Source organism: Lissotriton helveticus, chromosome 9 (genome assembly GCF_964261635.1).
Source record: "Lissotriton helveticus chromosome 9, aLisHel1.1, whole genome shotgun sequence".
Lineage (NCBI taxonomy): Eukaryota > Metazoa > Chordata > Amphibia > Caudata > Salamandridae > Lissotriton > Lissotriton helveticus.
This window is the reverse complement of record NC_136070.1, coordinates 720,774,711-720,793,922: the sequence shown is the minus strand read 5'-3', so window position 1 is coordinate 720,793,922 and position 19,212 is coordinate 720,774,711. Positions and strand designations below refer to the sequence as shown.

The 19,212-nt window shown below is 49.1% G+C and overlaps 1 protein-coding gene across 2 annotated transcripts in view; it reads left to right on the top strand.

Moving 5' to 3' along the window:
• The window catches only part of PC (pyruvate carboxylase), a 2,151,284-nt gene that overhangs the window by 264,047 nt on the left and 1,868,025 nt on the right, over nt 1–19,212 (top strand). The window lies entirely within an intron of this gene.

Here is a 19,212-nt window from a genome sequence, read left to right as displayed (position 1 = left end):
TTAATAGCATTTGCGAAGGCTATTTCATGGCGTATTGAGGTGTAAAGCGATCCTGCATCTATCGTTATCATCAAGTATTGTTTGTTCCACACCACACCATCTAAAATCCGCAAAAAATCGCCAGTGTCCCTGATGTAGGAGCTCAGTCTTTTGGCAATGGGGGCAAGGAATTGATCCACAAATTCTGACAAAGTTCTCATATAAGGAGTTGCAGGAAGAAACAATCGGTCTACCAGGGGGATGACATAAAGTTTTGTGAATCTTTGGTAGAAAATGAATAGTTAGGATAACTGGGAAATCATTGGTGAGAAATTTTAGTTCATCATCATTGATCAGATTTTCATTTCGCCATTGTGTTAACTTGGTTTGTAAATCCAACATCATTTTGTTGATCGGATTATTGGTCAATCTACTGTAATTGGTCGTCTCATTCAATTGCCTATAAGCTTCAGCAAGATAGTCTTGAGTGTCCATAATCACAGTGTTGCCACCCTTATCTGCGGGTTTTATTATTATTTTGTTGTTATCTTTCAAGTTCTTAATGGCTTCACGTTCTTTTTTTTTTTTATTTTTTTTTTTACTCAAATTTTCCCTTTTGTTGTCCTGTCTGCAATTCGGTAGTTTCTCCAGCTCTTAAAGAACTGCTTCACTAAATTGGTCAAAACGGTTGCCCGGAGGTAGAACTGGGCAATAACGTGACTTCCTTTTTAGCCCACTTTTTACTGTGGCATCCGTTTCGATAGCAAGTTCAGTTAATATATCTCCTTCTGTCATGTCACTGTCTTCTAGATCATATAAAAGGTCAAAGATTGTTTTTAAATCATGTACTTGTTCGATACTGATTGTGGGTTCCACTTCCTCATGTGTTTCTTTGGACAGTTCTTCTGGTGTAACAGTCATTTTGTTATTTTTGGCATGGATTTTTGCAAGCTTAAGTTTGCGTATGTATTTGTAGAGGTCTTTTTTTACCTGAGTGCGATCTGCGTGGCTTTCAGGAAAGAAAGATAGTCCCTTATTGAGGACTGTTTCATCCTCCGGTGTCAAAATATAGCTGGACAGATTCACTATCAGGTTGTTTTTGCCTATTTGCGGTTGCGCAGAGGGTATTGTCTTCTTTCTTTTACCGCGTCTGTTTTTTCTGGTGCTGGCGAGGTGTTCTTTCCTCTTCCTCGGCCTGGGTTCACGTTCTTTCCGCGGCCTCTTGTTCTGGATAATGTTTGATCTACATACATCCATTTCATCTCCTCTAAAAAAAAATTGGCTTTTGGTCCCGATGGGGTTCTGCCACTCTGTTCATTTTCGCTAACATCAGATTCACTAGCACTCATACTGCCTCCCCTTTGTACTGGTGGCAATGGATAGTTTTTCTTTAATGTTTCAAAGCGTTTTGCAAAAGTAATAATCCTTCCAAAACGATAATCCTGTTCATCTCTTAAAAACTTGCGTTTTTTCCTTTCCTGGATTTCCACCTCATATTTTTCTAATCTTAAATCCATGTCTTTGCGCAATTTCACAATTTCTTCTTTTGCATTACTCTCCCGGATTGCAGATTCTAATTCTTCCAGCTCTTTAGTTAGATCTATTATGTTTATTTTTGCATGCTTGATTAAAATTCGCATCATGTTCATCGAGCATTGTGTGTTGTTCTCTGCCCAATCCTCAAGTAATTCAGAAAAGGGGGTGGTGATGAACAGAGTGTCTGAATTAAGCAGACCACTCTTACCCAGTCCAAAGATCGGGGCTTGATCCATCACCGTTTTTTAGCTCACTGCACCATCCCAGCTCAGAACTTGGTTATATGCAAATTAGTCTGTTCCTGTCCCAGTGCATGATGGGAACAGGGCAAACCAAACTACCAAGCCAATTCTTATACTGGGAAGGAAACAAGCTTGCGGGGACCGGTTTCTGCCATTTCAGGCGTCGTCGGCCCGGCTTGCTTGAATCCTGATGGTGCAATGAGCAAGGGACTCACATCTGAGTATACCCTTCCACGCTTATGGTGGACAAAATGATTCAGAAAAGGGGGTGGTGATGAACAGAGTGGCTGAATTAAGCAGACCACTCTTACCCAGTCCAAAGATCAGGGCTTGATCCATCACAGTTTTTTAGCTCACTGCACCATCCCAGCTCAGAACTTGGCTATATGCAAATTAGTCTGTTCCTGTCCCAGTGCATGATGGGAACAGGGCAAACCAAACTACCAAGCCAATTCTTATACTGGGAAGGAAACAAGCTTCCGGGGACCGGTTTCTGCCATTTCCATCAGGATTCAAGCAAGCCGTGCCGACGACGGCTGAAATGCCAGAAACCGGTCCCCGGAAGCTTGTCTCCTTTCTGGTAAAGAATTGGCTTGGTAGTTTGGTCTGCCCTGTTCCCATGATGCACTGGGCCAGGGACAGACTAATTTGCATATAGCCAGGTTCTGAGCTGGGATGGGGCAGTGAGCTAAATAATGGTGATGGATCAAGCCCTGATCTTTGGACTGGGTAAGAGTGGTCTGCTTAATTCAGACACTCTTTTCATCACCACCCCCTTTTCTGAATCGTTTTTGGCCACTATAGGTGTGGCAGGGTACACTCAGACATGAGTCCCTTGCTCACTGCTCCATCAGGATTCAAGCAAGCCGGGCCGACGACGGCTGAAATGCCAGAAACCAGTCCCCGGAAGCTTGTCTCCTTTCTGGTGAAGAATTGGCTTGGTAGTTTGGTCTGCCCTGTTCCCATGATGCACTGGGCCAGGGACAGACTAATTTGCATATAGCCAGGTTCTGAGCTGGGATGGGGCAGTGAGCTAAATAATGGTGATGGATCAAGCCCTGATCTTTGGACTGGGTAAGAGTGGTCTGCTTAATTCAGACACTCTGTTCATCACCACCCCCTTTTCTGAATCAATCCTCAAGTAAAGCACTCTTTGTATCTGGGTGTGTTGGTATCGTAAACATTCGCAGACCTCTAGGAATTCTGTTTACTTCCAAATAATTCTCCAATGCCAAAATCTCCCAGCTCTTGTTTATCTCTTTCCTATATAACCTTTCAAGTTTATTAAACTCCTGCTTCAATGTTAAATCTGTTGCAGATGTCACGCTCGATTCGCCGTTTTCTTGTGTAACTGCTGCCTCTGACACTTGGAATAATGATGCCGCTGTTGTGGCGCGTTTGCATTTTCGCGCTTCCATGTCACTCGTGTAACTTTCTCCCACTTTGAGCTTGTCAGTATGATTCTTTCAATATGCAAAGAACTTCCCCTACTAAGCCTCCCCGGGTCTATATAATGTGTAACCAAGAAGGGACTCGCCTACCGTGATCAAAGCCGTGGAGGCTGAAACGCGTCGGTTGAGCTTGATTCAATAAACTATTGAATAACAGAACTTCCCCTGAGTGCCGCGTCCTTTGGACAATGATTAAATGAAACACGGGTCTGGGTTCGACCCTTGCGCTGAGCACCCGCTGACAATGTGCGTCTTCACTCTGGACCTCATTGTGGATAATATATATATATATATATATATATACACACACATACACACACAATCCAAAATGAAGCGCACACTCAGGGAAAGACACAAAGTGAAGGTTTAATTAGTTCAGTTACGCGTGTCTTGATCACACAGTCTTTGTGTTATCAAGACAGCTTGCCAGTGGCGGCTTCTCTGCTAAGGCGGAGGAGCGTTGCCCTTCTGCCAGGAGCGTAGCAAATAAAGGAAAAAATAAAATGATAATAACGGAATGTTATCATTTTATTTTTTCCTCCTGCAGCGGCAGTGTGAGGGGGCGGAGCTGGAGGGAAAGCGTGGTAGAACACTCCTGTGCAGTGACTGTTTGGTCGGCCTTCTCGGGCCCCCAAGACAGTTATGGGCACTTTCCTGTTCTCCATGCAGGCTGTATTGCAGCCTGCATGGAGAACATGCCCACCCCTCCAGCCCCTGGCTGAGCGCCGTGTCACAACGCTCAGACCAATCACAACGCTGCATTGCAACGTTGTGATTGGCTTAGGGGAGGTTGCCTGGCTGCCTGCTTCCTGTTCTGACTTGGAGTCAGACACAGGCGAGAAGATGCGGGACCTGGCAGCGGCAAGGTAAGTTTTATTTAATTAAAACATTTTTTTTTTTTAAAGCAGCCTGTACCCTTTCTGACTTTATAACTTCTGGCTCATTGAATGTTACACACCCTAGAACATTCTTAGAACTGCATTGCATTGCAGAGACTACAGTCTGCTGCAGTTTTTCATGTGGTAAAGCATCTGCAACCAGATTTTCCAAGAATCACACTGGCATATAATGTTAAAATACATCATATGACAAGCAGAGCACATAAGAGGAGCTAAAGGTGCAGTGGAAAGGGAGATGACTGCTTATTGGTAGGGTTACTAAGTGAGATAAAATACAATATTTTGTAAAATAACCGACATTTTTGAATACTTTCTAAGCGGAGAGACTGTGTATGTGTTTTGGCCTGTGTTTATGTAAATATTCCTTGTCAAATCCGACAGATACCTAACCGTACCAGACTGAAAGCACCTGTACCTAACCATTTACTAGAAAATACATTTAATACAGGATGGAACACCCACTCTGAAGATTTGTCCCTACCTCTTGCGTGATAGGCATAATTTGTGGGTTGGAATTTATTCCTGACTGTCAATTTGTGTACACTGCCCACTTTCCCTGCGAAATCCCCAACTCAACCCTTTCTTAAGGTCGGGCCTGTGCTAGCGCATGCATCTCGCTTGTAAGATAATCTTGTGTCCAAAAAGGGCTTGGAGCCTTCCAGTTGATTACCATTTGTTGGCTTGCATGGCACTCTTCTTTACAGCCTCGTAGTTTGTCAAGGCAGGTCCAACATTTTTGTTCCTCTCAAAGATTTCATTTTCTATACTAACTTTCTTTTATTTTTGCAAATTCTTCTTTTCTCACTTTGCACTCATGTTGTCTTTTGTTTTTGCTCGTGAGTGCTATTCTCAAAAGACGAGGATTATTTTATTTCAAAGCGACATTGTTTCTTATTCGTAATTTTAAAAATGAGGCTTTAACACATAACCGTGCAGTATACCCTAATCCGCCCCACACAAATCCCCCCCCACTGAATTCAATCCACCTCAGACCATTCCAGTCCACTGCACCCCAATCCAATGCACCCAGCTCCAATCCAAACCTCCCACCCCGCTCCAGTTTGTCCTGCTCCAATTTGACCCCCTCCAATCCAAAACATTCTGCCCCAGTTCAAAACAATCTGCCCTAATCCAAAACAATCTGCCCTGCTCCAATCGCAAAAAAAGATGCCACCCTTCAAATGACTGAGGTCCGCTGTCTTTTTGGGGGAAGTCAAGTCATCCTCATATGGATACTCCTTCGATGGTGCTTGCCTGTTTGGTGAAAAGGCAAATTCGGTACTTGAACACTTCAGCAGGGCCAGAGCCATGTCATTGGGACTCTATATCCCTATTCTGCCTTCTGCCCCTTTCCGTGGCTACGGTAGGAGCTACCAGCTGTGTCAATTTCTGCCCAGCCACCATGGCTAGCAGGCTTCCCAGTTCTTTTGTGGCCCTGGACTCGCACAAGGCTTGTGGGACAAAAGGCTAGAGATTTGTCTAGTCCGCCACCCCTGGCAGCCTTCAAATACCTTTAATATGCCCTCTCACCATCATGAGCAACCAGAAGGCGGCAGAATACAGCACCACTTTACCTGATGGCAGTCTATAATCTTGGACAACTGGGTGCACTGAATAGTTCAGTGGCCTTAAACGCTGCCGTTCAAGGAAGCACTGCTGTTCATGCCACCATCTTCATATCAACTGACGGAGGATAACCTCCCCTGTTGCGTCAGGAAGTACAGGCTCTCCTGGCCAAAGTAGCTATCAAGAGTGTGCCGACATCAGAAGTAGGTCATGGGTGCTATTCCTGCTACTTTCTGGTGTTGAAGAAACACTTGGGGCTCTGCTTTTATACTAGACCTCTGCCCTCAACTGTTTCCTGAAAATTAGAAATTCAGATTCCTCATGTTGGTTCAGGTCCAGTCTACCCTGGAGACTGGATGGTAGCACTAGACTTGCAGGATGCAGATTTACATATACCAGTCCTGCCACCCCACAGGTGTTGCCTGTGGTTTATGGTGGGTCATGAGCATTTTCAGTTTGAAGTGGTACCGTTTGGCCTGAACAGTGCCCCTTGGGTGTTCAAGAAGGTGATGGCAGTGGGACAGTATCTGCAGACATTTGGGTTACAGTCTTCCACTTCCTCCACAACTGGCTGTTAAAAGCGGGCTCACCCCAAGGAGTTGTTACCCACCTCAAGACTGATGGATCTCCGATTTATCTGAACCCTTCTGCACACAATGCAGTTCCGTGCCTACCCTACGAAGCTTCGGATTAAGGATTTTCAGGCTTTGATGATTGAGCCTCTATGCGGGATTTCCGCGAGATTGACTGAGGCTGCTGAGTCTCATGGCTTCATGTATCCTGCTCGTAAAGTATGCCTGCTAGCATCTGTGGATTCTGAAGTCAGAACCTGTTTCCTCCTGAGGCGATTAGCCGGGAGTTTGTTTGCTCATATTTTAAAAATTGTGTCACCATTCACCTGTGATTTTAGAAAGCACGCCGCTCTTGGCACCTTAGGAAACTGCTGGGAAGTCACTCGCTGCACAGCCGATTTCAGCGCTGTCGGTGCAAATCACTTTCCCTGACTACTCTCGCCGCCATTGACAGCGAGACGCGAGGCCACGCCCCCGGCCCGCACGACTTAAAGCGCTGAATGCGAGCGCTCTGAGTCAGAACCTGTTTCCTCCTGAGGCGATTAGCCGGGAGTTTGTTTGCTCATATTTTAAAAATTGTGTCACCATTCACCTGTGATTTTAGAAAGCACGCCGCTCTTGGCACCTTAGGAAACTGCTGGGAAGTCACTCGCTGCACAGCCGATTTCAGCGCTGTCGGTGCAAATCACTTTCCCTGACTACTCTCGCCGCCATTGACAGCGAGACGCGAGGCCACGCCCACTCGAGGCCACGCCCACCGCCCTCTTCCCCCTTGATAGTATGTGCTTACACCGTACGCGCAGCGGACGGGCGCAGCGGGTGCTCCGTCAGCGCGCCGAAGGCGCGCCAAAGGCAAGCCCGTCTGGGCCCGTCCGGGCCCAGCCGGCCCTAGGCCCAACTACTATGCCCATCCTACCCAGGAACGACCTGACATACACCCGGGACAAGCTTCTAGCTTTAAAAACCCAGAAACATCCCTCCTGCTCGCGCACTTGGACGGACGGCAACCCCTTCATTAGATGCAATCTTTGTAACCCTGCCGGCCCGGATCAGGCACCTAGTGGATTGCAACTCGGCCTACTCAACTGCAGGTCGCTCGTGAAGCACGCGCACGAAATCAACCTCCTAATCGCCAACCACACAACAGACATCTTGTTTCTAACTGAAACCTGGCTTACGTCCAGCAATGGCCCCGACACAGTCCTTGCACTCCCTCCCGGGTACCTTATGTGCTCGCTGAATAGATCCGAGGGGAGAGGAGGTGGACTAGCCATAATTTACAAAGACGTTTTTACCTGCAGAACTTCGGACGGCAACATCAAGGGATGCGAAAGCTGTAACTTTGCCATACAAATCTCCCCAGTTACCTCACTGTCTGGAACGCTGGTATATCGCCCTCCAGGCCACTTGGCCGAATTTCCAAGTAAAATCATTGATAAGATCTCCATTGAGTGCACATCCTCCTCCAACTACCTACTTTTGGGGGACATTAATGTCCACTTTCTGGACCCGGCCGACAAGCAGGCGATAGAACTGCTACAGGACATCACCTCCACCGGCCTCGACCTAAAAAATCCACAGGCCACTCATGACAGAGGGCAATTGCTCGACCCCATATTTACAAATATCCCAGACCTTAAAACCCTTGATCACGTCCCCCTCCCTTGGACAGATCATTTCCTGGTCCCCTTCGTTTGGGCGATTAACACTCTGCCCCCTCTATCCCCCAAAATAAGAATCCGGACAAGACGATGGCACAAACTGGACCCAGACGAATGGGCAGCCAAACTAAGGGAAAACGTCCCCCTTCCCTCTCAAGACACCATAGCTGCGGACAAAGAATTCAACACTTGGGTCACCCAATCCCTTGACACCATCCTGCCAAAAACCAGCTCCCTGAAACGCACCAAGAGAGTCAATCCGTCCCCCTGGTATACCCCTGAACTTAACCTTTTGCGGAAGGCCTGCAAGAGGAACGAACGCCTTTGGAGGAAGGACAAAACGGCAGAGAAAAAAGATACTTTTCGTACCTCCATAAATATCTACAAAAAAGAGCTACGTAACACCAAAATTGTTTTCTACGAGAGCAGAATCAAAAATGCCGCATGCTCGGCCCACGAAACCTTCGCCGTTCTAAAAGAACTCCTCCATGCCCCTGACCCTCCTCTCAAGCCACTCGATCCCAAAGAAGCAGAAAGCAAATGCACTAATCTTGCTACCTTCTTTGACGAGAAAATAAAAAAAATCCTCCAAACCATTCCACCCCCCCGAACCGTGGCATACAGATAGGGCTCGCACTAATTCTACCATCCATCCCCCCCACCCGCTTGACAGCCCTTCACTCCCCCTGGACACCTTTGGTCCAGTCACCATGGAAGAGGTTGAGGCAACACTGGCTTCAATCAAAAGTGGGTCCCCACTCGACCCTGCTCCCCTCCGCTTCCTGAAAAAAGTGACTAGTACCATCACACTCCCCCTCACGGCATTGATCAACTCCTCCTTCTCGCAGGGCACAGTACCCCCCAGCTGGAAGGCAGCAGCGGTCAAAGGCCTACTAAAAAAACCTTCGTTAGACCCACAGGACCTCTCCAATTACAGACCCATCTCCCTTCTCCCAGGCAACAGTAAGATCGCGGAGAAGTTAGTGAACAAACAACTGTCACTATTCCTGGAGAGCAACAACCTACTAGGGGTCTCCCAGACAGGGTTCCGCCCAGGACAGGGCACTGACATCGCCCTCCTGGCAGCAGTGGAGAAGGCCAGAAGCATTCTGGACACAGGAGGATCAGTGGCAGTGATCCTCCTGGACCTCAGTGCGGCCTTCGACACTGTGGACCATCCTACCCTTATCCAACGACTGGAAGAAATCGGAGAAAGGGGTACGGCCCTGAAATGGCTAAAATCCTTCCTAACAGGCCGCTCCTTCCAAGTTTGGGAGAACGACAGCCACTCACCCGTTATCCCCCTCCGCTGTGGAGTACCGCAGGGCTCATCTTTGAGCCCTACGTTATTCAACGTTTACATGGCTCCACTGGAGAAACTGGTTAGTCCGTTCGGCGTATCAATAATCAACTACGCTGACGATACCCAGCTGGTGGTTACCCTCTCACACCCTCACCACTCCCCCTCTGACCTCCACAGTTGTCTCACTGAAGTCCACCGCTGGATGAACCTCTCCTCACTAAAATTAAACGGCTCAAAGACCGAGATACTGATGCTCGGCCACAAAGGACCCTCCCTGCCGCCTCACCTCTGGCCCGACTGCCTGGGCAACCCCCCCCACCGCTAAGGAAGAGGTCAAAAGCCTAGGCGTTTGGATCGATAACGACCTAAGCTTTAGAACTCAGGCAACAAAAACTGCAGGAACATGCTTCGGACTCCTCAGAGCCTGCAAAAAGGTCTTCCCCTTGCTCCCAGCGAACGCCAAGAAACTTCTCATTCAGGGCCTCATTCTGGCGAGACTGGACTACTGCAATGCAATTTACTTGGGAGCTCCCGAAGCCACGCATAACACCTTGCAGAAAGTCCAAAATGCCGCCGCACGCCTTCTGACCGGTACACCAGCAAGATCATCTGCAAAACCAGCCCTCAAATCTCTCCACTGGCTCCCAGTCAGAGAAAGAGTGGCCTTCAAGGCTCTCTGTCTGGCCCACAAAACCCTCAACAACAACGGCCCTCCCCTCCTTAAGGAATTCATTATCCCTTACAAAGCGGAAAGGGCCCTCCGGTCCAGCGGAGAAAATTTCATCACAGTCCCCAGAGTCAAAAAAGCCAGGACCGGTGGCCGCCGCTTCTCGGTCCACACGGCCAAACTCTGGAACAACCTCCCAAGACGACTGAGATTAGAACCCAACCTCCTTCAATTTAGGAAATCACTGAAGACCCTCCTCTTTCCTCACCCATAAACTCCCTCCACTGCTGATACCCTTGGAGTTTCAGGTTTAGCGCTGGGATGCTCTAGGGTTACTACGCGCTGTACAAAACCTTTAAATAAATAAATAAATAAATAAGTGAGACCTGAAATCCCAGTGAGCCCAGCCTTAGGGGAATCTCTCCAACCTGCTCCAAATATCGGAGGGAGTGGAAAAGACTTACACTGGTGGCTGCTAAACAGAGGATTGGGTCAGCAGCTGACTCCTAGCCCTTCCCTATCTAGACTATCCAGTGATGGTAGATGCGTCCCTTCTGGGTTAGGGTGGTGTGACCTTTAAGGGTTAACATGGAGGGAAGGAGCCAATAGTCTGGAGTATTTTTAGAACAGAAGGTTTATTTAGAGTCTAGAATATAGGCAAAACAATTGGGATTTTAGTCCGAAGCCTTATGCTGGTTCTTCAGGTCTTCCTCCGGGTCTTCGGACTAGGATACCTCGTCACCGGCTCAGCTTGCTGAGCAACGCTTCTTCCTGAGCGTGGCTGGGCGAAGAGTGGTGACGGTGGCCTCCTGGCTTCTCCTTGGTCACGTCTCCTTCCTCGGGTGCTCCCGCGTTGTCTCCAGAAGTCCTCAGCTGCTCCGACTCCGCTTCCCGTATTGGGACTCCTTCGGTGCCTTTCGTCGTCCTCTCCTCGGTTCCGCTTCCTCCTCTCCCGGCTCCGACTCCGTGTTCTTCTGGGTCCGCCTTTTCAGCGTGCAACGTTGATGCGGATAGGCCTACAAATTCTGACGTCACTGAGGGGGACGTCCCTTCAGGAAAGTCCAGTCTTTCATTAAAGGGCCCAGTCCAATCCTGTGGAGTAGATGGGAAATCAGTCACGGGGGATACTTTGACCGGTCCCGTGACCCCGTGACAGGTGGCCATCTGGGAGAGTTGGAAATCGGAGGACTCTTATGTGGTGCAGAGACTCCGCCTGAGACCAGTTTGTTGAAGTAGAGAGTGATCCCCTTAGCATTGAAAATCTTACGACCTTTCATCAAGGGGTGCTGTGTCAGGTGTTCACAGACAATTCCACCACAATGTGGTACTGCAACAAGCAAGGCAGGGTGGGGTCATGGACCCTGTGTCAAGAGACTCTGCATCTCTGGAAATGGCTGGAATGTGAGCACATTTTCTTCATTGTAAATGTGCCTGGCGAGCTCTCTGAACACCAGAGTGGATGAACTCAGCTGGCGATACCTTGTGGATCAAGAATGGTGTTTCCATCCAGAGGTGGTGCAAGGTTCTTCTGAGACTGAAAAGAACCTTGGTTAAATCTATTTGCCACTGTTGAGAACATGCAATGCCAGCGGCTCTCACTGAGACGTGTGGGGCTCGGGACTCCTGTACACCTTCCCATCTACCTTAAGTTTTAAAGATCAGGATGGACCGGCCCAAGTCATCCTTGTAGCTCCAGACTGAGCACAGAGAGTATGATATCCCAAACTCCTCAGAATGAGCATCGGTTCTCAGGTCATGCTGCCCTTTCGGTAGGATCTCCTGTTGTAGTAACAGGGCAGGGTTCTACAACGGAACCTGTGCACGCTCTGCCTTGATGTTTGAAGATTGAAGGGCAGCAGTTGACAGTTTTTGATCTCCCATTGGAAATCTGTGAAGTCACATTGGCAGCCAGGTGTCCATCAACAAAGGCTGTATACGGCTGTCTTTGGGACAAGTTTGTGGCTTGGTGCGCTAAACAGCATGTTGATCTTCTTTCTGCACCTTTGTCCAAGGTATTATTGTTTGTTTCATCATTAGCCTGGCAAGAATTTACATCTGATAGAGACTACTAGCCGCAGATTCCTTAACGTAGAATTATCCCCAGACGTGAGACTGGAGCCGGAAAACTTTTTGCCACAGCATCCCTGTGCCCCGAGGGGACGGCACCACGCGACTCCGCCCAGGCGTACTCCGCGTACGTGACGTCAGCGAGGTCACATAAATCACACCCCTGTGCGCCTACGTCAGTTTTTTCCTTTTCTGCGTGCATTGCGGATATGGATCGTGCTTCGGGCCTGTTCAGGCCTTTCCCTTTCGCTATTGCGTGTGTATGGGAACAGTGTGCGAATGCCTTCGTACTTTAAGACGTGCTCGTCTTGTGGACGCCTGATGTCGGCGATGGATCTTCACCCCATCTGCATGTGGTGTTTGGGGGACACCACAACTCCACTGATTGCAAGGCGTGCAAGCAGATGAAACCAAAGTCCCGGCGGGATCGCCGGATGAAACTTCTCAGCCCGCATGTCCAGGTCGGCGTAGTCATCTCGCCCGGTCCCTGCAAAAGGTCCTTGAAACCGATGCCTCAGTCATCGTCCTTCTCCCAGGCCGCAAGAGCGTAGCTCACCTATCTGTAAGTGTCGCAGTTTGTCCCCGAGGGCCGGTTCCTGGTCAGTTCGGGGCTCGGGCTATCCGCAGGTGGTGCGACCCGCGTGTCATTCCCCTATCCGCCGTTTCCCGGTGTGCGCGTGACTAGAGCCCAGATGGAGACGTATGCGGTGGCTTTGCAGGCCTCGCTGGCTTCTCCTCTTTCTTATCCTCCTCCTTCCATTCGTGGGACGTCAGCGGATCCCTTGCAGTGTGCCGGCCCTCCGCAGCATCGCTGGCGGCTCTGGCGCAGACTGGTTCGGATCCAGGTTCGGAGGAAGTGGTGCCATTGGGGTGCGGCCATTCGGGGGACCACGGCGCCTCTGCTTCACCGCACACTGCCGTGGGAGTCCCTGTGGTGTCGTGGGAGGTGGCCAGGACTCAGGTCGCATCTCCGAGTCCCACTCGGTCCTCGGGACAGGCGGTGGCCTCATCCGTGGCCGAGGTGATGCCGCTTTGGCACCAGCGGCTGCTGGCGGCGTCACATGGGCCGGCAGAGGGCCCCTCTCGTCCGATCACGGGCAGAGGTTGGCAGGGGACCCACAGGTCCCTCTAGCCCCTCCACGCAGGCTTCTGCCTCATCTGAGGTCAGCTTGATGCCTTTCCGGCGCTGTTGCCTTGCCACCCCGGCTCCGGGCCAGCCCCGTTCTCCTGCTCCGAGTGCTGTGGCAGAAGTCATTCTGGCGTCTCTCCTGGCGTCGGACGACAATGTCCTGCCTCAGAATGCGGACTCTAAGGCGCCAGGCCGGCGTCGGGCTGTTGACTAATCCTCGGGCGCCTCATCTCCAGAGGTTCGACGCTTGCTGGTGTCATCCTCGCCGGAAACTGGTCGACACGTCGTGGCTTTTTCCCCTGACGTAGTCTAAGGACGGCTCCTCGCCGTCTTTGCCAGAGGAGCTGCAGGTCCCCCACTCCTCGGTCCCTCTTCCTTCTTTCCGGACCTGGCCCTTCATTCCTCTGGTTGGCTTGGGGGATGGCCGCCTTAGCTTGCAGCAGTCGCCTACCCAGGCTACCCAGGAGCTGCTTTCCCCTCCGCTGAGCCCTACAGAGGCGGGTGCGGCCTTCGCTCGCGCTGTTTCCACGGTTGTGGGAATTTTGCACATGGATGATCCAGCTACCCATTTCCCCGCGGATCATCTTCTGGAGGTTCTCCATCAGGCCTCTGGTGGTAGGGAGCTACTGCTTCCCTTCGAAGGTTCGCTCCATCCTTCTCTTTTGGGGACTTGGGGCCGTCCCGCTACGGGGGACCAGGTGCCCCAACACCTTCTGCACCGCCACCATCTGGCACCGTGTGATCCGGTGTGTCTTTCCCTCCACCCGAGGCCCTCTTTTGCAGAATGCCTTTCCCTCTCTGCCGCCGCTGTTGTCTCCCCCGTCCCTGGAGGCCTGCTTGCTGGACTCCTGGGGCGCAATATTTCGCTTCAACCAGTGCGGCTCTGCGGGCCCTTAAAACGCTCTGTATTTTGGCTAGAGCCACTTCTTGCTTGTGGGACTCTGCATGATCCCTTATGTCTGCCACTTCTCAGGAAGGTGCCTGTGTTGATTTGATTAAATAACAAAAAGAGATACCAGTACTGATACGTAATTTAAGGCCAATAAGTTTGAACACAAATACAGACAACAGGTCAATACTCAGGACTGCTATTAAATAGCTGTTTATTCAAAAATATTTCGGTAATGCACGATTTTGGAATAGTGTTCAAGTTCGAAAACACATATATTTAACAACAAAGAACATCAGGACACAAAATAGTAAAGTAAAAGCTCATCCAGACTAACACTCGTTAACCATCAGACATATCACATTCAAACCACTCACGTACGAACATTCAAGCTGAATACCTCACACAATCTGGAAAAGCAATAAACCAGTTGGTGAAGTATAAGGTCTGCTCAAGAATCTAAAGCATTCAATAATGGTCTAGATCATACACTATTGATAATTCAATTAAATCAAAATAATTTTCATCATAGTTTACAACATGAAGTTTATAAACACAATTCAAGGTGAAACACAAATAACCAACAGGGTGCAATGAGCAGACCCAAAGGCCTACGCATTTTGAATCCTTTTGAATAACAGGATTCTCATCAGGGCCAGGCGTCTCTGTAAAAGAGAACAAAAGAAACCATGTGTCTAAAACCTAAAAAACCAAGAGTACTTGAGAGCGCTACTACACCTAAAAGATACTCCAGCTTACCAGTCGATTTTAACCAGCAGAACAAAGTTCCAAAGAGTGACCTCCTAAACGAGTGAGGAGAAAAGAGAAAGAGAAAAGGAATGTTTTTATAAACAATGTGTCCTTTATGAACAAGTGGCGTCAAAGAACTGGAAAAAGAAATACCAGCCTTTGAGCACGGTTACCTGTGCGAAAAATTGCCGTGCCTTCAGCTCACTGGTATCATTACTTCAGCTCGCTGGAGTAGGGTGAAAGGATCTAATGAAGAAGCACATAAAGAAAAGTGAATTGTGGTGGACCGCCAGTAAGTAAAAGATGTATGAGGCCAGGGGACCCTGCGAGTTCTTACCGTGCAAGTCCTTGTATAGCAGCACGGATGGTTCGTGGATGATGATCGGTCGGGCGTGGACGGGTGAATCAATCCGAGGCACCGAACTGCAAAGAGAATATCGGCGGGGTTTAGCTAGGATCCTAGTCTAAAACTTAATCAATGATAAAGGTCTACGACTTATAGGGGAACCAGGGGAGAGGTACCTGCAACACCGAAAAGGTTGCTGCGTCTTCAAATCAAAACTGCATCGGGAGCACTCTACGCTTTGCGCATGCGTGGGCTCTACCGATGTGTAATGTAGTCCCGGGTGCGTCAAGCGGTAATTGACACCAGCGGGAGGCGGATATACCAAATGGAAGCCCCACCAAGGGGCACCAGGGGGAAGCTGGGACTGGTGGTTTCGTGACATAAGAAATTAGAACAAAGATTTGGAAAATTAACAAGAAAGTGAAGGGAAAAGGCAGGGATCACTCGAAAATGAAATGAAAAAATGGATAAGTGAGGTAATGGAAGAATGAAACTCAGTGTACAGTAACCGCAGCAATGTACGGTCCCGCTTCGCAGAGCTGGAACTCACAGGGACATAATACAGTATGTGGAGATCTACAGTTTGTAAATTTCTGAGAGTTCATTGAGGCCTGACACAGCAGTGTCGAACTTTACAATCAGGAGTGCCTCCCTTTTAGTTAATTTAAGGTTCAAGACACCTCCTCGTGCGTCCCTTTCAACTTTAGAGATGACGGTCCATTTGAGGTCGCTGATTTGATGTTTCAGTCTCGTCCAGTGGTTGACTAATGGCGCCATTTCAACTTTGTTCTTGATTCGGGATTTGTGCTGTGAAATTCGTTGACGAATTTCCTGATTGGTTTTACCAATATACAGGAGTCCACATGGGCATAAAATTCCACAGATGACGTATTTGGACTTGCAGTTACTGAATGAATCATGTTTCCAAGAAATACCATTGTGTTGAAAAAGTGAACCTTCCATTGTAAGATTACAGCAATGGCACGTACCGCATTTATGGTGACCTAAGATGGGAGTGAGGCCCATCAATTGTCTCAGGGTTGGCTGGGTTTCTCTCACCACATGATTAGCAATACTGCTCTCTTTTTTGAAGGCAAACAGTGGGGTTGCCTGAAGGCTCTCATCCAAGTTTTTTATCAAGTGCCAATTTTGTCCGATGATTTTTTTGAGTTTATTGGCATGGGGGCAGAAGGTTGTGACAGACTTGACGTTTTAGTTGTGGCCTACTTCTACGTTCAAGGAGTCCATCTAGCTCTTTTCATGGAATTGCGGACTAATTTCCTCGGGTACCCACGTTTACATAGTTTGGTTACCAGATTTCCAGCGTGCAGATTGTAGTCCTCATTGTAAGAGCAATTCCGACGAATCCTTAAAAATTGGCCATAAGGCAAATTTTCTTTCAAGCTCCTAGGGTGGTTGTTCGAGAACAGTAAAGCCTTATTGCGGTCTGTCGGTTTGGTGAAAAGTGAAGTTGCTAATTTGCCTTCAGCCGGATACACCACAACATCTAGAAAAGATATTTTGTTATCAGAGTGGGAAATACTGAACTGAATGTCAATTGTTCTAGCATTTAACCAGTTGTAGAACAACATGAGTTTTTCTTCACCACCCGTCCAAATCATAAAAACGTCATCAATGAAACGTAACCACGTTCCAATATATTCTGAAAATGGATTGTTGTTATGGACGTAAGTATCTTCGTACAGGGACATGAATAAAACAGCTAGCTCTGGGGCAAAAGGACACCCCATAGCTACTCCTTTAGTTTGGAAGAAGAATTCTTTACCAAAACAGAAGTAATTCTTTTTGAGGGCAAAAGATGCCAGGTCCACCAAAAATTGTGTAGGAACCCGAACTGGTCTGGTTCTTGGGTCTAAAAAATGGGAGAGCACTGTAACCGCCTCATCCTGGGGAATTTGAGTGTAAAGGGATGTCACATCCAATGTGACCAATAAATCCTTCCCTTTATCGAAGTTAACCCTTTCTAGTTTGTTGATAAAGTCAGTGGTATCCTGTAAATAAGACACCACTCAAACTTATTGGCATTAAATTACGTATCAGTCCTGGTATCTCTTTTTGTTATTTAGTTAATTGGGCTCAGCCTTACTGATTAGAGCCAACCCCATCTGTTATATGTGTTGATTTGAGGCACCATGTGTTGGATGGGCGGGAGCTGGCGGCGGTTAATCTCGGAGGTGCTGAGTCGTGCCATGGCTTCTTCGGTTGCACTTAGTTGCCATGCCTGGCTTCGGGACAGCGTGTTCCCGGAGAACGTTTGGGAACGGCTGGTGGACCTTCCTTTTGATGGCGTTCTTTTGTTTAATGCTCCGCGGGCTCGGCCATTCAGAGATTATTGGCGGGTCCTAGTCATCCCCGTGCTCCTCATCCCTGTTTTTGGGAGGTGTTGTTCCGTTGACTGCTGGCAGGCCCTTCTTGACTGTGTTTTTGCTTTGGGTTTCTACACCTTGCTGGTCCTGAGACTAGGCCTTCTGTGTTTTTCTCTTTGGCTGCTTGATAAGCCCTTTTGTCCTCTGCTGCGGAAGTTTTTTCCTAAGAGGTTCACATGTAATGAGACGTAACATGCCCTTTGTGGGGCAGTGGTAGCTATTATATAGCTGTCATGCGCTGGGAAGCTGTGGTCGCCTTCGGGCCTCTGCTCTCTGTGGCGTTAAGGTATGTTGCGGAAGTATTCCCCTTGTTGGAATGGCTTGAGTTGCACCCCGGTGTCCTTCTCAGAGGTTACTGCACTGTTCGCCTGGCCTGGTCTGGCCTGCTGTCTGTGGCCTGGCGTCTTGGCTCTGTCTGGTTCCACTTCTTTTTGGGCTGTGTGTGCAGGCTCCTCTCGGGAGCGTGTCTGACCCTTCTTCGCGCTCTTGCTCCCAGTCTTTGGCTAATGTCTGGTTTGCCCTGAGTGCACCCTTCCGCGGTGCTCTCGGCGTTTGGTTGTGCTTGCCGGTGCCGACCTACTGTCTTTCTGCCCCATTGTGCCTTTTTGGCGCTTTAGTGGGACAGTCATACTTGCCTTGTCTGCCCTTCCAGTGGGCCCTGCATTCACTTCTGTCTCTCCTCCCTGGGGATGAGATGGCTCTTGTGTTCTCGTCCCCCTTTCAGGCGCAGTCTGTCCCTGCGGAGCGTTGGATGGTTCTTCCTGCGTGACCTCTGGTTTCCCTGTCTGCTTCCGCCTGCTTATTTCTGCCGGTGCTGTTCTGTCGGGTCTATTGCCTTCTGACTGTGGTAGGCTCGGCTGCCCTCTTCACTGGGTGTGTTTCCGGTGGAGTGGCTTGCCTTTGTTCTTCCTCCTTTTCCTTGGAGTCTCTGTTGTTCTTCACCCTCGGTGCTCCTCTTATTGTCTTGACCTTGGGTGGAGGTTATGTTGCCTCGTATGGGCGTGGGGTGCTTTGGCCTCCTTTCACCTTGCCCTCTCTTCCTCAGCTGAGTGAAGACGGGCTACCTCTTTCTTGTCTTCTCGCGTCCCCTCTGGGGTCGAGGGTCCTCTAAGTGTAGGGTTCCCCTTGCCAGGGGGTACGGGGCTCTTCGCCCTGTCTGCTTGAACTGTCCCCTGTGGGACTCTGTTATGTCCAGGCGGGTGGGGTCCTCTTGCAGACCCTCCTTCCCTCTGGGTATGGCTAGGGTATCTATTCTATGTTAAGGAATCTGCAGCTAGTAGTCTCTCAGATGTACGAGTTACTTACCTTCGGTAACGATGTATCTGGTAGAGACGATTCTAGCCGCAGATTCCTTCACAACCCGCCCTTCCTCCCCGTTCTGTGAGGACTGTTGGCTTGGTCTTCTGCACTCGCCTCCCTGTGGGCGGCTGTGTCTTCTATGAGCACATTCTTCCCTTCTTTTTGACTGGATGTTCATCGTGTTTATTAGTTCCCTTTCCTTTACTGTTGGCATATTGGAGGATAGGTTTATAGGTACTTCGGTGCCCTTATGCTGTGGAAGCTCCAGGTTGGGGTCTACCTTCCACCCCGCCTTCCCCCTCCTTCCCCTTTATTACTAGGGTTCTGGGCCCTCTGCTATCCTCTAGGTTGGGGTCTTTTGCTGTGCCTCTGCCCTTTGTTCCTTATGAGGGTTGTCACACTCTGTGATAGGGCTGTCTTGGAGTTTTGCCATACCTGGTTTGTCCAGGACTGGTTCCCCTTCATTGTT